Source organism: Mauremys reevesii, linkage group 1 (genome assembly GCF_016161935.1).
Source record: "Mauremys reevesii isolate NIE-2019 linkage group 1, ASM1616193v1, whole genome shotgun sequence".
NCBI lineage: Eukaryota > Metazoa > Chordata > Testudines > Geoemydidae > Mauremys > Mauremys reevesii.
Window position 1 is genome coordinate 177,701,695 of NC_052623.1, and position 18,570 is coordinate 177,720,264.

An 18,570-nucleotide genomic window follows, 5' to 3' on the forward strand; every position below is an offset into this window, starting at 1 on the left:
ACCCAGGGATCGGCAACCTTCTGCATGCGGCACACCAGGGTAAGCCCCCTGGTGGGCTGGGCCGGTTTGTTTACCTGCCGCGTCCACAGGTTCGGCCAATCACGGCTCCCACTGGCTGCGGTTCACCGCTCCAGGCACATCCCTCAGCCCACAGCGCTTCCCGCAGCCCCCATTGGCCTGGAGTGGTGAACCGCAGCCAGTGGGAGCCACGATCGGCCGAACCTGCAGACGCAGCAGGTAAACAAACCAGCCAGGCCCACCAGGGGGCTTACCCTGACAAGCCACATGCCAAAGGTTGCCGATCCCTGTCTTAACCAGTTACTGATCTATGAGAGGATCTTCCCTATTATCCCATGACTGCTTAGTTTGCTTAAGTCCCTTTGGTGATACAATCTGAAGCCTGATCTATAGATTATGTATTAATTATATTGATTACTTATGAGTTCTCAGTATCACTCTAAGGTTTGACAGGTTCTTGTCCCAAGATCAGGCCCAGTATTATTAAAATTACCATATAGCTGGAAACACAATGTTTACAGTTGCAATACTCACACTATGGGAACCTTTCTATATTTACAATAGTTTATTAATACATTTAGCAAAGTAACAACACTCCAATCCATTAAGGTACATAAGAGATAATACAGAATGTACATCTGAACATCCATACTAACACCATCCCTTGCAGAACAACCTGAAATGTTAGCCATTATCTTCCTCATCACCCTCACTTTCCTCATCATCCTGACACCTTCCAAGGGCTACATCTCTCTGTCTTCCCGCACCCAGACCAGGATACAGCTTTTATAATATGTTACGCTGACGTGACTATCACTAATGCATATTCAGGAGGGGTTTCTCCCCTCTTCCTTCTCTGTATCTCCTCATCCTTCTAATGTTGGGGTGTCATTCTCCTATAGGTTAGTACATTAATGATATCAACTTAATATGATATATGTCAGTTTGTTGCCATGGCACTTTTATGGTCTTACATCTGCAAATGTTAGCAAAATTCTGACAGAACTCCCCTTACACACTCTATTTTCAGTTTCCTCAAACTTAGGGGTGACAATTATTCAATTTATCTGTGCCAAAGTTCATAAGCCTCAAGCCTTATGCTAACTGCTTAAGCCAGTGTTTTACAGGATACAGACCTGTAGACTCCTTGAATTACTGCTGAAAATAATAAAGTCAGAATATAATGAAGGTAAAGCAGTGAATCTAATAATGGCAAGCTAACCCTATGGGCAGCAAATTTTAAATATGACTGTCCAGTCTACACTGATCACAAAATCATGTTTAATGTTGTGTTAGTCAACATGTCTTCTAATACAGTATCATTTCCCAATGTAGACAAGACCAAGGACTGCAATGGAAATAAATATCTCCTGAGGGAGCATTGATTTTGTTTCATTTTTACATGGATCATTCACAGTTTTTGCTGGCTGAGCATAATCTGCTTAATTAAACTCATCCTCAGCTAATGCCTTCACCCTCTGCCTGCTCAGCCTATGCATCACGTAGATATCACTATGGTTATTCTGGTGAGGGAGCATCCTGTGTAGTCACTTCTCCTTTATACAGGGTTCCCCCATGTCATTTACATAGATGTGTTCCCTTCTGTATGGGGCAGCAAGGAGGAGCCTAGGAACTTATATCATAAACCAGCTGCTAAAACTTCTAAACTCTTCAGTTTAATATCAGTAGTAGTTACTGGGTATTAAACATGCTTGGCATCCATTCTGACTGTGACTGCTATAAATATCTGAGGTGCAGAATCGTGGGGAAAATAATTGCCACAATATTAATACCACCAACTTTTTGAACACTATGGCCAAATCCTAATTGCAGTAAAGTAACCGTGATTTGTCCCTGTATATTTGTTTTTAACTAGTAGAGAAGAATTTTTAGTTAATTTTCAAGAATGCTTTCAAGTCAAAGACTGCTCCAAACTGTTTGTAAAGAACATTTAATGTGTTTTTCAAAACAGAGTGTATGAATGTACAACTTGACCCCCCCCCCAAATCATTTGATTGGGGAAAAGACCTGTTGTTGTAATTAAAATCTTTTCTAAAAATCCTCCTGCAGCTTTATGAATCAATTATTTTAAAATATCGGGCGGGGGGGGTCCACTATCCTTTTTTACGGTGCAGGCTTACACTACGCTTGTTCCTTCAGAATCATTCTAATCAGAACTGTCCCTTCAGAATCACAATGCACAATCAAATACCAGCAATGGTGCCCTGCTGTCCTTTCCCCGCATTTTCCTGGGGAAAATGACCAATTTGAAACTAAGGTGCTCAGGCACGCACCAGGGACCAATATTTAAAAATTGTAAGTCACATAAATCAATCTTTTGAGCATATGATTTGTCTGACATTCTTCTTGTCTTTGTGCATATGTTTTCTTTGCTTGATATTTCAATGGTTTAATACTCATGTTACAAGAACTAAGATGTATTACAGTAAACTGTAGAAAATGCTGCAAAACACATTCATAAATTCAGAAATCATGTGTCTCAAGATAGAAGGAATCTACTGAAATAGAAGGCTTATATGATATTAGAAGAAAAGCAAATTATAAAAGATTTTATGAACTCTGCTACATAAAATACACTGACATTTCAAATCTTCAAAAATGAAGGCAAATAGTGTCTGTTGTAAGGATTTTCACTGGGGACAGTCTTTAACTGAAAGCCTTATTTCTCACAGGAAAACCAAGTGAAAAACAAACAATTGTAAATAATTAGATGTTCTGATTTTGTATTAGCAGAGAATATACGTACAAGCAGAAGTACAAATCTGTTCTATAACTTACTCAGCACCTTAGTATCTGAATATCTTATAAAATCTAAAAGTAAGACACAGTTTCTCATGTTCTGTTGTGTCCCCCATGTTGGTGGGAAATCTGTTGCTGTTGCTTTTTGATTGATTGAAAGGTAAGCTATAGTCCAGGGTGTCATTTCTATAGCTATGTGACAGACCATCTGTCCAGAAAGCTCTGTTGCCAGTGCACTCTATTCTCACTCATACAGTTGACCAACATTCTATGTCATGGAAGTCATGACTGAGGGTGAATGGTTGTACAGGTAGCCTGATTCGCTTCTACAGAGGCTTTGACAATTAGGGCCAAAACATTAGATTTGTTTTAGCTTGGTCCGGATCATCCTGCTGGGTACTTTCATCAACTTGTGTTGCTAAGTAGGTGAACTGCTGAAATCTGAACCAATTGGAGCTTTAGGGTGTCATTTTCATTTATATGTACAGTGCATTGCAACACTGAAGCCCAGAGGTCAAGAACACATGAGTTTGATTTATAAAAGGCATAATTTATGACCTTTCCGGTATGCCTTTTTTGAAGCTATTTATGTTCTGTCAGCTTTCTGCATTATATTCAGGTATTTCAGCATTTCTTCTGCCATTCTGCACGTCAAATCATATGTGTGCAGCTGGGTATGTGTTGTATCCTCATTAGGGAAGAGTACTATATGTAATGAAATAAACTCCAAAAAAATTTCAGCAGCTAAACCAGCCCATGTAAGATATTCAACTGTGGTTCTTGTAAGTGATATTCATTTCAGTTCTTGCAACAATCTTTGCATGAAATTAATGACTATGGCCCAGATTCTGTCCCTCTTTTTTGTGAAGTGTAGTGCCTATTCCATGAATTACCCCAGCAAAAGAGGCTAGCACCTAAGTATGTGTATTTGAAAGAGAGAGAGAAAAAAAGCTCACTTATGGAAAAGCTGCCAATCTATGTCCTGAATTTCTCTCACTACCTACCACCCCCTCATGTCTCATGGGTGTTGTGGTATTTCCTTAAGAACATAAGAACAGCCATACTGGATCAGATCAATGATCCATATAGACCTGTATTCTATCTTCCAACAGTGGCCAGTCCCAAATGCTTCAGAGAGAGGTAGTGAACAGAATACATCAGGGTTTCTCAAACAGGGGTCACCGCTTGTGTAGAGAAAGCCCCTGGCAGGCCGAGCCGGTGTGTTTACCTGCCCTGTCCACAGGTCCAGCCGATCGCGGCTCCCACTGGCTGCAGATTGCTGCTCCGGGCCAATGGGAGCTGCTGGAAGCGGCGACCCCTGTTTGAGAAACCCTGGAATACATCCAGCGGGTAGTATATACGGACCCTTAGGCTCTCAAGAGGGGTAAAGCTAATTTAGACCTCATCCATTTACATGTATAGTTGGGATTATGTTTTCCAATGTGCATTACTTTTCATTTATCGTCATTGAATTTCATTTGCCATTTTCTTGCCCAGTCACCCAGTTTAGTGAGATCCCTTTGTAATTCTTCTCAGTCAGCTTTGGACTTAATTATCTTGAATAATTTTATATCATCTACAAACTTCACCACGTCACTGTTTTTCCTTTTTTCTAGAATACTAACAGATTTATTTGGGCATAAGCTTTCATGGGCATTTGAAGAAGTGAGGTTTTTTACCCACAAAAGCTTATGCCCAAATAAATCTGTTAGTCTTTAAGGTGCCACCAGACTCCTTGTTGTTTTTGTGGATACAGACTAACACAGCTACCCCCTGATACTTGACACTCTTTTTCTAGATCACTTATTAATATGCTGAACAGCACTGGTCCCAGTAAAGCTCCTTGGGGAACACAACTATTTACCTCTTTCCAGTCTGAAAACTGACCATTTACTCCTACCCTTTGTTTCTTTTGTATAAACCAGTTATTGATCCATAAGAGGACTTTTCTTAGTATCCCATGACGGCTTTCTTTTCTTTAGAGCCTTTGGTTAGAGACCTTGTCAAAGGCTTTTTGAAAGTACAAGTACATTATATACACTTGATCACCATTTCCCACATGTTTGTTGATCCCCTCAAAGAGGAGGATTGGTAGTTCTAGTAGATTGGTGAGGCATGATTTATCTTTAGAAATGACATATTGACTCTTTCCCAACATATCATGTTCACCTACGTGTCTGATAATTCTGTTCTTTACTATAGATTCAACCAGTTTTCCTGGTGCTGAAGTTAGGCTTACTGGCCTGTAATTGCCAAGATCACCTCTGGAGCCTTTTAAAAAAATTGGTGTCACACTAACTATCCTCCAGTCATCTTGTACACTGAGACATTTAAGCAATAGTTTACATACCACAATTAGTAATTCTGCAATTTCATATCTGAGTTCCTTCAGAACTCTTAGGTGAATACCAACTGGTCCTAATGAATTATTACTGTTAACATTATCAGTTTGATCCAAAACCTTCTCTACTGACACCTTAATCTGAAACAGTTCCTCAGATTTTTCTAAAAAGAGTGGCTCAGGTGTGTAAATCTCCCACAGATCCTCTGCACAGCTAATGCAAAGAATTCATTTAGATTTTCCTCAACAGCCTTTTCTTCCTTGTGTGCTCCTTTAGCGCCTTAATGGTCTAATGACTCCTCTGATTGTTTGGCAGGCTTCTTACTTCTGGTGTACATAAAAAAAAAGTTGCTTTTAGTTTTTGTGTCTTTTGATAGTTGTTCTTCAAACTCTCTTTTGACATGATTATAATTATACTTTTTCACTTGACTTGTCAGAGTGTATGTTCCTTTCTATTTTCCTGAGTACGATGTGACTTCCAGTGTTTAGTAGGGTGACCAGATGCCCAAATTTTATAGACACAGTCCCAATATTTGGGGCTTTGTCTTATATAGGTACCTATTGCCCTCCACCCTGTCCTGATTTTTTAAGGATGTCTTTTTGTTTCTAACCTTTTTTATGCTCTTTCAAATCCAGGTACAGATATTCTGTACTAATAAAAATGCTTGAAAACTCTTCTCTCTATTACTGTAGTCTTTAGAACTAAGTGTTAGAATACCTGGTGAGTCATCAGGGAGTCTTTTCTCCAGGGGTTGCTAAAGTTGTCATCATTTTTGTTGGAATAGTGCCATGGAGCATATTGGCATGACTCATAAAATGGTTACTGACCTGAAAAAGAAATAAAGTATCGGACTTTTCTTACTTTGTAGAACTGAGACATTTGTGAATGAGTTATAGAAAATTAATTGTACTTTTACTTTTTCATAAATGAAAGCAATATTTGATAGTTCCCAATGACGGCAACCGTATTTTAGCTTCTAGAGCTCTGCATACTCAGCATGTATCTCTACAGTCACCCATTCAGCCTTTTGTTGGTCCTGTAACTGTCTCTTTTGAAGTCTATGGGCCTGCTTCACCTCAGCAGCTTATGTAATGTGAATGGAAAGTGAGTGTAGAACAGTACCATTGTTCTTCTTTTTGGTAGTATTTCACACCCACTTTCCACAAGTGCAGACTAGTGGTCTGATCATAGGTCCCCTCGCTCTGCCAGGGCAATAAGCAGAGTGCTAAACATAAGAATGTTCCCTGTGTGGCATGATGATCAACACAGTGAGGGCAATGATGAGAAAATAGACCAGAGATGCTGCCATCTCTTCTTTACCTTCACATTAGTAGAGAAGCGTGGTAGAGGGCAGAGAAAAATTAGCACTCTCCATCTTTCCCATTTGCAGCCAGAGAGCAAGTTGTGAGGGAGAATGTATTCTGTATTGGACAGATTCATTGACTGATAAATTAATTGCAGTATTTCACGCTGATATAGTGTTGCAATATGTTAGGCGTTGCATCAGTTTATGATTATACTCTAAGGTGAAATCACAACCCAGTTATCTCAATGCAATGTGAGAAGTCCCAGGATAATAATCCCATCATTATATTGTGGCTTTTTTGTAACTCTAGTCAGCAAAGCAGTAGCTCTCAAGCTCTTCAAAGTTGAATTAACCCAGCTCCAGGTAATTGCCAGAACATGATTTAATAATATGCCCAGACAAAGCCTTTGTGGCAGTAACACAAGTGAATTCATGTATATGTTAAAACAGGGATTTACAGAAAGATATACAACTCCCTAAATTAGCTGGGGAGTTAAAAAACTGCTAACCAAATAGTCCTCAATAGTTGTGTATAATCTAATATTCTAATAGTCAATATTTAAGTTTTTATCATCTCATAATAGTGTTCTAATATCTAGAACACTACTAGGTAAGTCACATACATATGTATAAACTTACTATAAAAACTGATCTTCCATATTTCTGTGCAAATGCCATGCAATTATTTCTTTACCCTAGTTCTCTGTGCTCACTGGATGAAATTCAATGGGCCTCATTCTCTATAACAAGTATGAGCCACAGATATACAACAGCATAATGAGCATTCCTTTGTTTTTTTTAAAATGTAATACTTGTATGTCTGAGAATACTATGTTTTCTGATGTTAAACCTACCAAACATTAGGTTATAGACTGGGGTCTTAAATTATATTTTGTATAGAGCATTCACTATGAGTTTCAGAATACAAACTAAGACAGGAAAGTCTGTCTATAAATGATGTGGATAATGGCAAACTTATAAAGTTTGTGGACAATACCAATCTGGGAAGGGTTGCAAGTGCTTTGGAGGACATAATTAGAATTCAAAGTGATCTTGACAAACTGGAGATATGATATGAAATATATAGGATGAAGTTTAATAAGGGCAAATGCAAAGGGCTACACTTAGGAAGGAATTATCAGTTGCACAAATTAAAAATGGGAAACGATGGGCTAGAAAGGAGTACCGCAGAAAAGGGCCAGGTGGTATCGTGGATGTTAATATGAGTCAAAAAAAAGCTACCACCATTCTGGTATATATTAATAGGAATGTTGTAAGTAAGACATGAGAAGTAATTCTTCTACTCTACTCGGCACTGATAAGGCCTCAGCTGGAGTACTATGTCCAGTTTTGGGCACCACATTTAGGGAAAAGAGGAAAGCAACAAAAATGATTAAAGTCTAGAAAAAATGACCTATGAGGTAAATTTGGAAAAAAAACCACAACCTTGTGTTTGTTTAGTCTGGAGAAAAGAAGACAGAGGGGGAACATATCATTGTTCGAGTACATAAAAGGTTATTATAAAGAGGAGGTTATAAATTGTTCTCCTTAACCACTGAGGGCAGGACAAGAAGCAATGGCCTAAAATTGCAGCAAGGATGATTTAGGTTAGACATTAGGAAAACCTTCTTGTCAGGGTAATTAAACTCTGGAGCAAATCACTTAATCTCAATCATTAGAGGTTTTTAAAAACAGGTTAGACAAATACTTGTTAGAGATGGTCTAGAAAATACATTGTCCTGCCACAGGCTTGGTCTACACTACCAAATTATGTTGGTATAACTATGTCACTCAGGTATGTGAAAAATGCACAACCCTGAGCAAAGCAGTTACACTGACCAAACTCCAGGTGTACACAGCACTAAGTTGATGGGAGGGCTTCTGCTGTCAACATAGATACCACCTCTCGGGGTGGTGTAGTACCTACAGCTGTGGGAGAATCTCTCTCAACGGTGTAGGTCGCATCTTCATTTAGCGCTACAGCAATGCAGCTGCAGCACTCTAAATGTAGACAAGCCCTCAGTGCAGCGGACTGAACTAGATGTCTTACTGAGGTCCCTTCCAATCCTACATTTCTATGATTTCAAGTATCAGGGGGTAGCCGTGTTAGTCTGTATCCAAAAAAACAACGAGGAGTCCGGTGGCACCTTAAAGACTAACAGATTTATTTGGGCATAAGGTTTCATGGGTAAAGAACCCACTTCTTCAGGTGCATGGAGTGAAAATTACAGATGCAGGCATTATTATACTGACAGATGAAGAGAAGGGCATTACCTTACAAGTGGAGAACCAGTGTTGACAGAGCCAATTCAATCCACCATGATTGTGGGCTCTTTTCCCATGAAAGCTTATGCCCAAATAAATCTGTTAGTCTTTAAGGTGCCACCGGACTCCTCATTATTTCTATGATTGTTTTTGCTACACCTCGTGACTGTAGTGTCAGAGCATCACACCAACATTAGTGAATTTTATTGTAACAGCTGGTGAGGTAGAGATGTGTTATCCACATTTGACATATATGGAACTGAGACACAGAATAGAGTCAGAGATTTGATTTGCCTTTATGTTGTCTTAGTTACAGGTGCACCAGGTCATTTTTAACAAATACAGAGTCCACAACAATCTTTATCCTCACTTTGCCTCTGCCATAAGCTTATTCTCCCTGTTTGCTTTTTATTAGGGTATATTTGACAGAGCTCCAATAAATGCATAGCAGGGCACTGTGTTATTGAATGCATATAAAGAAGGCTTACCACTGACTGCTCAGCTGCTAATTTGCAGTTATATAGCTAAATTAGTACATACTGGGTAAGTCTCTAAAGGCTACTTTTCCCCATTCATATAAACCTGGATAGGAACATGAAAGCTAGTCACATGTGATGGTTAAGCCAGCCTGTTTTGTAAATGGCTTCAGTGTGGTTACAGTATTAGTGGTGTGTTATCAGTAGTTGGCTAACACTGTGCCCATGCAGCATTCTCTGAGTGTGGGCTAGAGCACTGATGACCTATTAAGAATATATTTTAATGAATTCCCTAGAATAGGTTCCTGTAGATTTGGGTTGGCATGGTTATTGTCATGAAGGAGTAAGGGCAATTCTGTAATATACAATTTCTTAATATATTTGTGTAAAAAGCAATGTATTATTTTTTTGTTTATTACAACTGAAAACAGCTTATTTAATGTAATATCCCAATGGACTTGTTCCCAATAACGACTTAGATTAGTTACTTTTGAGGTGGGATAATAGTGGCTGCAGCTCAATATTTCCCCATTGGAACAGCTGACCATAATTGATCTTAGGCAGGAATCACTTCCCTTTTTATGCTCAGTTCCCTTTTCACTTTCTGTAGATTTAAAGAGCCCTTATGAGTCAATTCATATTTAACAAGCACATTAGACAAGTAGAAAACCTTCCTAAGTGAAACTGTTATGCAAAGAATGGCCTCGATTTCAGCAGGTTGGTGCCATCACTCCATGCCCTGTTCAAGGAAAATAGCTCTAAGGGATCAGGAGTCTCATATTTACCCATCCAAGGCTATATAGCCAAAGAGTAAATTGTTCTGTTTCTTACTGGAAAAAAAAAGTATTTGGGAATTGTTAATATGTGAAGTCATAAGTCCAGATAAACTTGCTGTGGATCTGGCTCTACTTTTCTATATTGTATATTCCTTTAATTATGGTAATTGAATAAAATGGTTGAAACTATTAGCCCTGCATAGTGTTTGGTTCTGAGGGTAGATTCAGGAAGATCTGTGTAACCTATTAGTAACTTTTGGAATATATGTCCCCATCTGTGCTAATTCACAGAGGATATGAGTTGTTACAGCCTCCAAATATGGAGCTTTGACTCTTTAGCTCAAGTTGTAGTAGCTGATGTTTCTAGCCCTGGAGGTCCCCAATTTAATCCCCCAGGTATCAACCAAGAAGGGCAGATGTCAGACTTTGTCTGTTTAAGGGGTCAAGTTTGCCCCTTACTCTAGTATCTAAGCAAGTCTGATTGGAATGAGGACTGACTTGTATAACTAGTGAAGCTGAACACCCCTCTGCCCCCCGTAAGACAAAGGACAAAAAAGGATGTGCAGCACCAATGAGCGCAATAGAGTTTTGTGTAAGATAATGTATATGTAGATTTTGTTATTTGCTTAATGAACGCTAATGACAAACTGATAATGAAAGATCTGGTATCTTCTCTTTTCATATCAACTCTTCTTTATTCATTGGGCTACTAAGGATAGATTAGCTTTTCAAATTCATTCCTCTGGAGACGATTATAAAGACTTAAATATAAAGGCTATGTCTGGTAGACATGCTATGTGGTAAAAATTGAACATAGAAAGGAGAGTGAAGAGCTTTTTTTCAGATTTTAATGACAACTAAAAATTACACTCAGGGAGGAATCTTGTAGAAGTAATGTCTCGCGAGGATTTTTAAAGTGTCTGACTTACAGCTGAGCAGATAATGGATATTTCAGTTTTCTGACTGACCTGAAAATCTGGGGTGTGGGGGGATTGATTAGTTGTGAATTGAAACAGAATTTTTCCATTTTTTTTCTCACTGAAGTGAAAAGCCTGCAAAAACTTGTTTGTGTTGAACAAAAAAAAATTAGAAATGAAACAGTTTCTAAATGAAATGTCAAAATATTTCATTTTGAAGATATTGAAATGAACAGTTTTTACTTTTTTGAAATTTTGTCCTCATTCTTCAGTCAAAGCTATTTGCTAAATTTGACCTAAATTTTCAAATAGTTTGTAACCCCAAAACTACATTTTCCTGTGAATTTACTATTTGCTGAAAAAAATTGCCCAGCTCTAGCCTAGACCCTAGCAGCTGCTGAGCACTCTCAAAATCAGTTGGAGTTCTGGGTGCTGAACATCAGTCTGGAACAAGCCCTTAGTTCAGATGAATTTTCTTTTATTGGTGATACTGCTTTGATCTTCATTTCTTGGATTTTGACACTAACTTTCTGTTATAAGGCACAACCACCTCTCCTTCGGGTTCACTCAAAAGCTCAGTAGACCTGATAGTTATTTTTTCCCTATGCTTTGTTCCTCTAGCCCACACTGATCTCAAGTAAGCTATTTTCCTCTGGTACATTGTCACTATGGCTCCAGGAATTGCCTCTCTACCCCTTTAGTGTTGGTCTATAAACCCATCTCTGAGCGTGCATTGCCTTAAAATGTAATCAGATGGATAAAGGTGACAGAATGTTCCATTACTTCAAAAATCATATTCACATGATCTATACTTCTTCCAGGCTACTCCCTAGTATACCTTTGAGGAAAAAAGAAAGGAAAAGCTTTTTTGATTTTTTTAGAAGCAATGTCTAAGGTCAGTACTTATTAAGAGCACTGCCGACCTGCTCTTTTTGTAAAAGATAGGATTAGCTGTAGCACAAACCATAGCAGAAATAATGCCTCAAACATTATTCTCCACTTAGCAATGATCGCAGGCTGTGACATTCTGGATTTTGGGAATAAAATAATAAAAAAAAAACCTTTCAACTGTTTAAATAGTTGACTTGTTCACGTAGCAGTTCTTTAAATCAGGAAAAAGTAACAAACAGTAAAACAAAAACTATTAACTTTTGCAGGAGAACATCATTCATTAAGTTACATTTACCATACCACTATACTGTTTGAATGTGACTCATTGAGCTTGATTCAGAGGAGCAACGAAGTCTATTATATAGGGCACTGAACTGGGAGTCTGGACATCTGGGTTTATTCCCAGCTCAGCCACAGACAGGCACTGTGATTTTAAACATAAGAATGGCCTCCATCTAGCCCAGTATCCTCTCTTCCAACAGTGGCCAATGTCAGATGCTTCAGAAGGAATGAACAGAACAGGGCAATGTATTAAATGATCCACCCTATCATCCACTCCTAGCATCTGGCAGTCAGAAGCTTAAAGACACCCAGAGCACAGGGTTACATCCCTGACCATCTTGACTAATAGCCATTGATGGACCTATCCTCCATGAACTTGTTTAATTCTTTTTTTTAACCCAGTTATATTTTTGGCCTTCACAACATCCCCTAGCAATGAGTTCCCACAGGTTGACTGTACATTGTGTGAAGAAGTAGTTCCCTTTGTTTGTTTAAAATCTGTCTATTAATTTCATTGGGTAGCCCCTGATTCATGTGTTATGTGAAGAGGCAAATAACACTTCCTTATTCACTTTCTCCCATGCCTTTGTGATTTTATAGACCTCTATCAGATCCCACCTCAGTAGTCTCTTTTTCAAACTGAACAGTTCCCATCTTTTAATCTCTCCTCCTATGGAATATGTACCATACCACTAATCATATTTGTTGCCCTTCTCTGTATGTTTTCCATTTCTAATATTTCTTGTTTGAGATGTGGCAACTGAAACTGCACACAGTATTCAAGGATTTATATCAGGGATCGGCAATCTTCAGCACGCGGCATGCCAGGGTAAGCCCCCTGGCGGGCTGGGCCAGTTTGTTTACCTACTGCGTCCTCAGGTTCAGCGGATCGCGGCTCCCACTGGCCGCAGTTCACCGCTCCAAGCCAATGGGGGCTGTGGGAAGCGGCGCGGGCTGAGGGATGTGCTAGCCGCCGCTTCCCGGCGCCCCCATTGGCCGGGAGCAGCAAACCGCAGCCAGTGGGAGCCGCAATCAGCCAAACCTGTGGACATGGCAGGTAAACAAACCGTCCCGCCAGGGGGATTACCCTGGTGAGCCGCATGCCAAAGGTTGCCAATTCCTGATTTATATATAGTGCCATTATCATATTTACTGTCTTATTATCTATCACTTTCCTATTGGTTCCAAACATTCTGTTCACTTTTTTGATGGCTGGTGTACATTGAACAGATGTTTTTAGGGAATGTTATGCATGACCAGAAAGGGTTAAGTATCCTGCAAGATAAGTGACTCAAATTCAACCCTTAAAAACATATGGGTAGATAATGTTTGCGTTTTTGTATATTTACATATATATTTGTAAAGGTCAACAATGTAATCAAACAGTCCTTGTCTATGCTTTATTCTGTTAATTCAGAGATCTTAACATTTAAATGAACTGTAAATACAGGATATAGCTGTATTCGTCTCTCTTTGAAATATATAGCAAATCATCTATGAATGGTGGAATAAGTGGCACTTTCCTTATGTTAATCTGTGTGGATAATTACCTGCGATGCTTAGGAAATAGGTCCACTTCAAAGTCCCCATGAATGCCTATTGTTCACTGAAGGACTCCAAGCTGTCATAAGGCCTGAAACTGAAACTGAAACATTACTTTTTATCTCAGATCTGCTTGAAGCTTAATGCAGAGGAAGCCTAAACCATAAGGACTGAAATCCCAGTCTTGACTGGACCGCCCTGAATATAAACATTGGACTATAATGTATGAACTATTTCTGAAAGAACTCTTTGCATCTACAAAGCTCACCATCTCTGCTATGAATCTGAATCTCAAGATTGTACTCATGTCTGTATGTATACTGATCTTTTAACCAATGTTCTCTATCTTTACTTTTTAAATAAATTTTAGTTTAGTTAATAAGAATTTGCTGTAAGCATATATTTGGGTAATATCGGGAATATTCATTAACCTGGGAGGTAATGTGTCCAATCATTTGGGATTGGTAGAACTTTTTTATAAGTTGAATAAGATTTTCAGTAATCCTCCTCATATTTGACTTGGGTTTCTGGGTGGAGGCCTATGGTTGGTTTGCTTTAAGGGAACTGTGTTGTTGGCTTCTGGGTAACCAGTGAGGTATAGTAGAAGCTGTTTTGTGCTGGTTTGGTAAATCTAAGTATTGGAATATCCACCAGCTTTGGGGATTGCCTGCCCCATTCTCTACAGTTCACCCTAATAGAGTGACCTCAGTTATCTCTCTTGGGACTCCGGTCACAGGGAACTATCCACAATGACTCCAAGATCTCTTTCTTGAATGATAGCAGCTAATTTAGACCCTATCATTTTGGGGGTATAGTTAAGATTACGCTTTCCAGTGTGCATTACTTTGCATTTATCAACATTGAATTTCATCTGACATTCTGTGGCCTAATCACCCAGTTTAGTGAGATCCCTTTGTAACTCTCCACAGTCTGATTTGGACTTAACTACATTGAGTAACTTTTTGTATCATCTGCAAACTTTGCTACGTCAATCTTTACCTTTTTTTTTCCAGATTATTTATGAATATGTTGAACAGCACTGGTCCAAGTGCAGATTCCTGGGAGGACCCCACTATTTATTTCCCTCCATTCTGAAAACTATTTATTCCTACCCTTTTTTCCAGTTACTGATCCATGATAGGACCTTTCCTCTTATCCCATCACTGTTATTTTTCTTAAGAGCCTTTGGTGAGGTATCTTGTCAATTGCTTTCTGAAAGTCCAAGTACACTATATCCCCTGGCTCACCCTAGTTCACATGTTTCTTGACCACGTGCAAAGAAGTCTAATAGATTGGTGAGGCATTATTTACCTTTACAAAAGCCATGTTGGCTATTCTACAATAAATCAGGTTCATCTATGTGTCTGATAATTCTGTTCTTTACTGTAGTTTCAACCAATTTGCCTGGAAGTGAAATTAGACTTATCAGCCTGTAATTGCCAGGATCACCTCTGGAGCCTTTTTAAAAAGTGTCATCACATTGTCTATCCTCCAGTAATCTGGTAAAGAAGCTGATTTGAGTGATAGGTTATATATCACAGTTAGTAGTTCTGCAATTTCATATCTGAGTTCCTTCAGAATTCTTGGGCAAATACCAACTGGCCCTGGTGACTTATTACTGTTTAATTTATCAATTTGATCCAAAACCTCCTCTATTGAAACCTCAATTTGGGACAGTTCCTCAGATTTGTCACCTAAAAAGAATGGCTCAGGTTTGGGAATCTTCCTCACATCCTCTGCAGTGAAATTGAAATAATTCATTTTGCTTCTCCACAATGGAATTGTCTTCCTTGAGTGGTCCTTGATTGTCTAGTGGCCACTTTGTTTTGTTTGGCAAGCTTCCTGCTTCTGATGTACTTAATTTTTTTCTGTTCCTTTTTAAGTCTTTTGCCCTTTACTTTCTTTTTTGGACTGCCTAATTATACTTGACTTGCCAGAATTTATTCTCCTTTCTATTTTCCTCATTAGGATTTGATATTCATTTTTTATAGGATGCCTTTTTGTCTCTAACTGCCTCTTTTATTCTGCTGTTTAGCCATGGTGGCATTTTTTCGTCCTATCACTACTTTTTTTATTTGGGATATACATTTAATTTGAGCCTCTCTTATGGTGTTTTTAAAAGTTACCATGCAGCTTCTGTTTAATTCATTTTTCTGAATTTAAATGCTACTGTGGTGGGTTTCTTTAATATCCCTCTTCCCCCACAAATATGTTAAATTTAATTATATTAAGATCGCTATTACTGAGCCGTTCAGCTATATTCACCTATTGTATCAGATCCTGTTCCACTTAAGACTGGGACAGGATCTTAAGACTGGGACAGGATCACTAATTGCTTCTCCCTTTGTGGGTTCTGTGACTAGCTGTTCCAAGAAGCACTCACTAATGGTGTCTAGAGACTTTATCTCTGCATCCTGTCCTGAGGTGATGTGTACCCAGTCAATGTGTGGATAGTTGAAATCCCCCAATTATTAATTAGTTTTCTATTTTTATTGACTCTCTGATCCTTTGGAGCATTTCACAATCACCATCACCATTCTGGTCAGGTGGTTGATAGTATATTCCTACTGCTATAATGTCATTGTTCAAGCATGCAGTGTAGTTATAGCTGTATCAGTCTCAGGGTATTAAAGAGACAAAGTGGGTGAAGCAGTATCTTTTATAGGACCAACTTCTGTTGGTGAGAGACAAACTTCCGAGACACACAGAGCTCTTCTTCAGGTCTGGGGAGGCAACTCCTGCTGTCACAGCAAAATGCAAGGTGGAACAGATTGTTTAGCATAAGTAGTTAGCATATATTGTAAGGGACACATGCTGAATCCTACCACTCCACACTGGAACCCTTATGGAGTTCCAACAGAAAACTACAACCCAAGATTTCCTGAAAGAAATATTTCCTGAACACTCACTTCTGGTCTTGAAACAACCCCCAAACCTATCCATGCTCATCATCAGAAGGAAGTTCCCCATGGACCAGGACACACCAACTCAAAGTGGCACCAGACCCTGCCAGAACAATAGATGAAAATATTTATAGAAGCAAAGCTTCACTCACAGGAACGTTCATAAAATAAGCAAACAATTAAATCAAACTGAATCAAAGGTATGGAATTCTAGTAAGAAATTACAAAAATGTTAACAAATATTTTCCTCACTATTCATTGGGCTCTGAAAGTATGCTTGGATATATTCCCTCAGCAATTTCCAGAAGCACCGCAGAAAGGAAGAAGATGCTACAAGAGCCATTCTGTCCCCTTCCCAATATAATGTCCCCACCCTGCCATCATCTTCACCAAGACTCCCTGCAGCTTTCAAAGCCTCGGTCCCACCTGTCCAAATTAGCTGGGGGTTCGTTCAAGCTTGGTATTGAGTGAGGAAAAGACAGGCAGGACCAGGGTAACACTGAAAAGCCAAGTGGCTGCGTTTATTTAGGGACAGGTTACAATTTGGGCCGGGGAAGGAGGCAATTTCCAACTGGGGCTCAGATAAACAATGCAAACGAATTTAAACCAATAACAATGTACTGTAAACTGCTCGCCACACCACACTAGATAGTCAGACACACCAATCACACAGATAGGAATCAGGTTCGTCAGGGCGATGCCCGGTGCAAACACAGAAAAGAGACCCACAGGCCACTGCCTCAGCCACCCTTGCTTTCACACAGAGGGTAAACCCAGAGTGTGGTGCGGCTGCAGCTGGGCAGATTCCACTCACTCAGACCGCGGGGACTGGACCCCCTTGGTCAGCTATTCTCTAAGTAGAGACAGCTCCCAAGTTTAACCACACACACTAGACACAGACAGAGCAGTGATTCATTCACATAAACAGTTTACAATTAACAATTCAATAACAATTATAACGATTAAAAAAGCTAGCTAGGCAAATGTGCAAATGTACAAGTGTGCAAATGTGCAATTGTTTGGGGCTGGTACCAATTTGGGAAAGGGAAAAATGAGAGGCTAACTATACTAACTGCCAGAAATTAAAAGACAAATACCGCACTCCAGGAGCAGCTGACCAGCAGAACAGACACCAGGAGCATGATGAGGCGACTGGAACCAAGTCCAAAGCGAGAAATCCAAAAACCAAAAAATAGATCCAAAAGATAAATCCACAAGATAACAAATCCAAAACGACACGACACGAGCTAGCTATATCGGGAGGAGACCCTGGCTGAAAGGTTGATCGGGCCCTTTAGCTAACACGCGGACACTCCACCAAAAAAGACGATGGTCAAGACAAGATTTTCTGGGGGAAACCTAGTTTTATCGAAAGGTCTCACTCCCTTGTGTCGGTCTCTGATTGGCTCCCTGGTTCCCCCTCCCTCCAGGTTTCGAGCTGTTGCCACCCCACGTCGGAAGGATTTGCACACAGCACACTGGGGTATCTGGGCAGACTTAGGTCTCTGTATACAGTACTCTGGAGTTGCTAGGCAGAACTAGCCAGACCTCCAGATGACCGGGCCCAAAAAGAGCGGGAAAAATGCACACAGCACCAAAATGTTGCACACGACACCACAAGTTGCTGGGCAGAATCAGGTCTCTGCACACGGCACTAGCCCGACCCTTAGATGACCCAGCAGGAGAGAGGAGAAAAACAGGAACACAGGAGAGCATACCCAGCCAGTGTTGCTGGGCAGGATTGAATCTCTGCCCTCTCCTATGCAACAAGAACCTGGTCCAAGATGGAGGCTGCCCTGTCCTTTTAGCAGGACAAGATGGCCGTGGACCGACAATTGGCCATACAGAGCCATAACCATATATCGGATTGCGACACCACCCTCTGATAACATCACTACACTTGTACTTCCCTGCCTGCGTTCCCATAGTAACTGCAGATTATCTCCCCACCACCACTTGCCACCCTGTATCTCTCATTTTCACTGGCCAGCCAGCCTTTTGCTTCATACACTTTATTTAATTGCTCTGTCACTACCTTGTTACTGTCTTGTCTGATTATTTTTCCAGTTAGAGACAAGGGGAGTGAGGTATT

The 18,570-nt window shown here is 39.8% G+C and overlaps 1 long non-coding RNA gene across 2 annotated transcripts in view; it reads right to left on the minus strand.

Annotated features, from left to right (window-relative positions):
- The window catches only part of LOC120397807, a 33,833-nt gene extending 16,074 nt beyond the window's left edge, over positions 1 to 17,759 (minus strand). For both annotated transcript variants that reach the window (XR_005594016.1, XR_005594018.1), the window contains exons 1-4: positions 17,576 to 17,759; positions 16,485 to 16,581; positions 13,584 to 13,672; positions 5,838 to 5,947 (exon numbers count right to left, since the gene is read on the minus strand). This is a non-coding gene — a long non-coding RNA (uncharacterized LOC120397807). The remainder of the gene's footprint in view (positions 1 to 5,837; positions 5,948 to 13,583; positions 13,673 to 16,484; positions 16,582 to 17,575) is intronic.
- Positions 17,760 to 18,570: the final 811 nt, after the last annotated feature.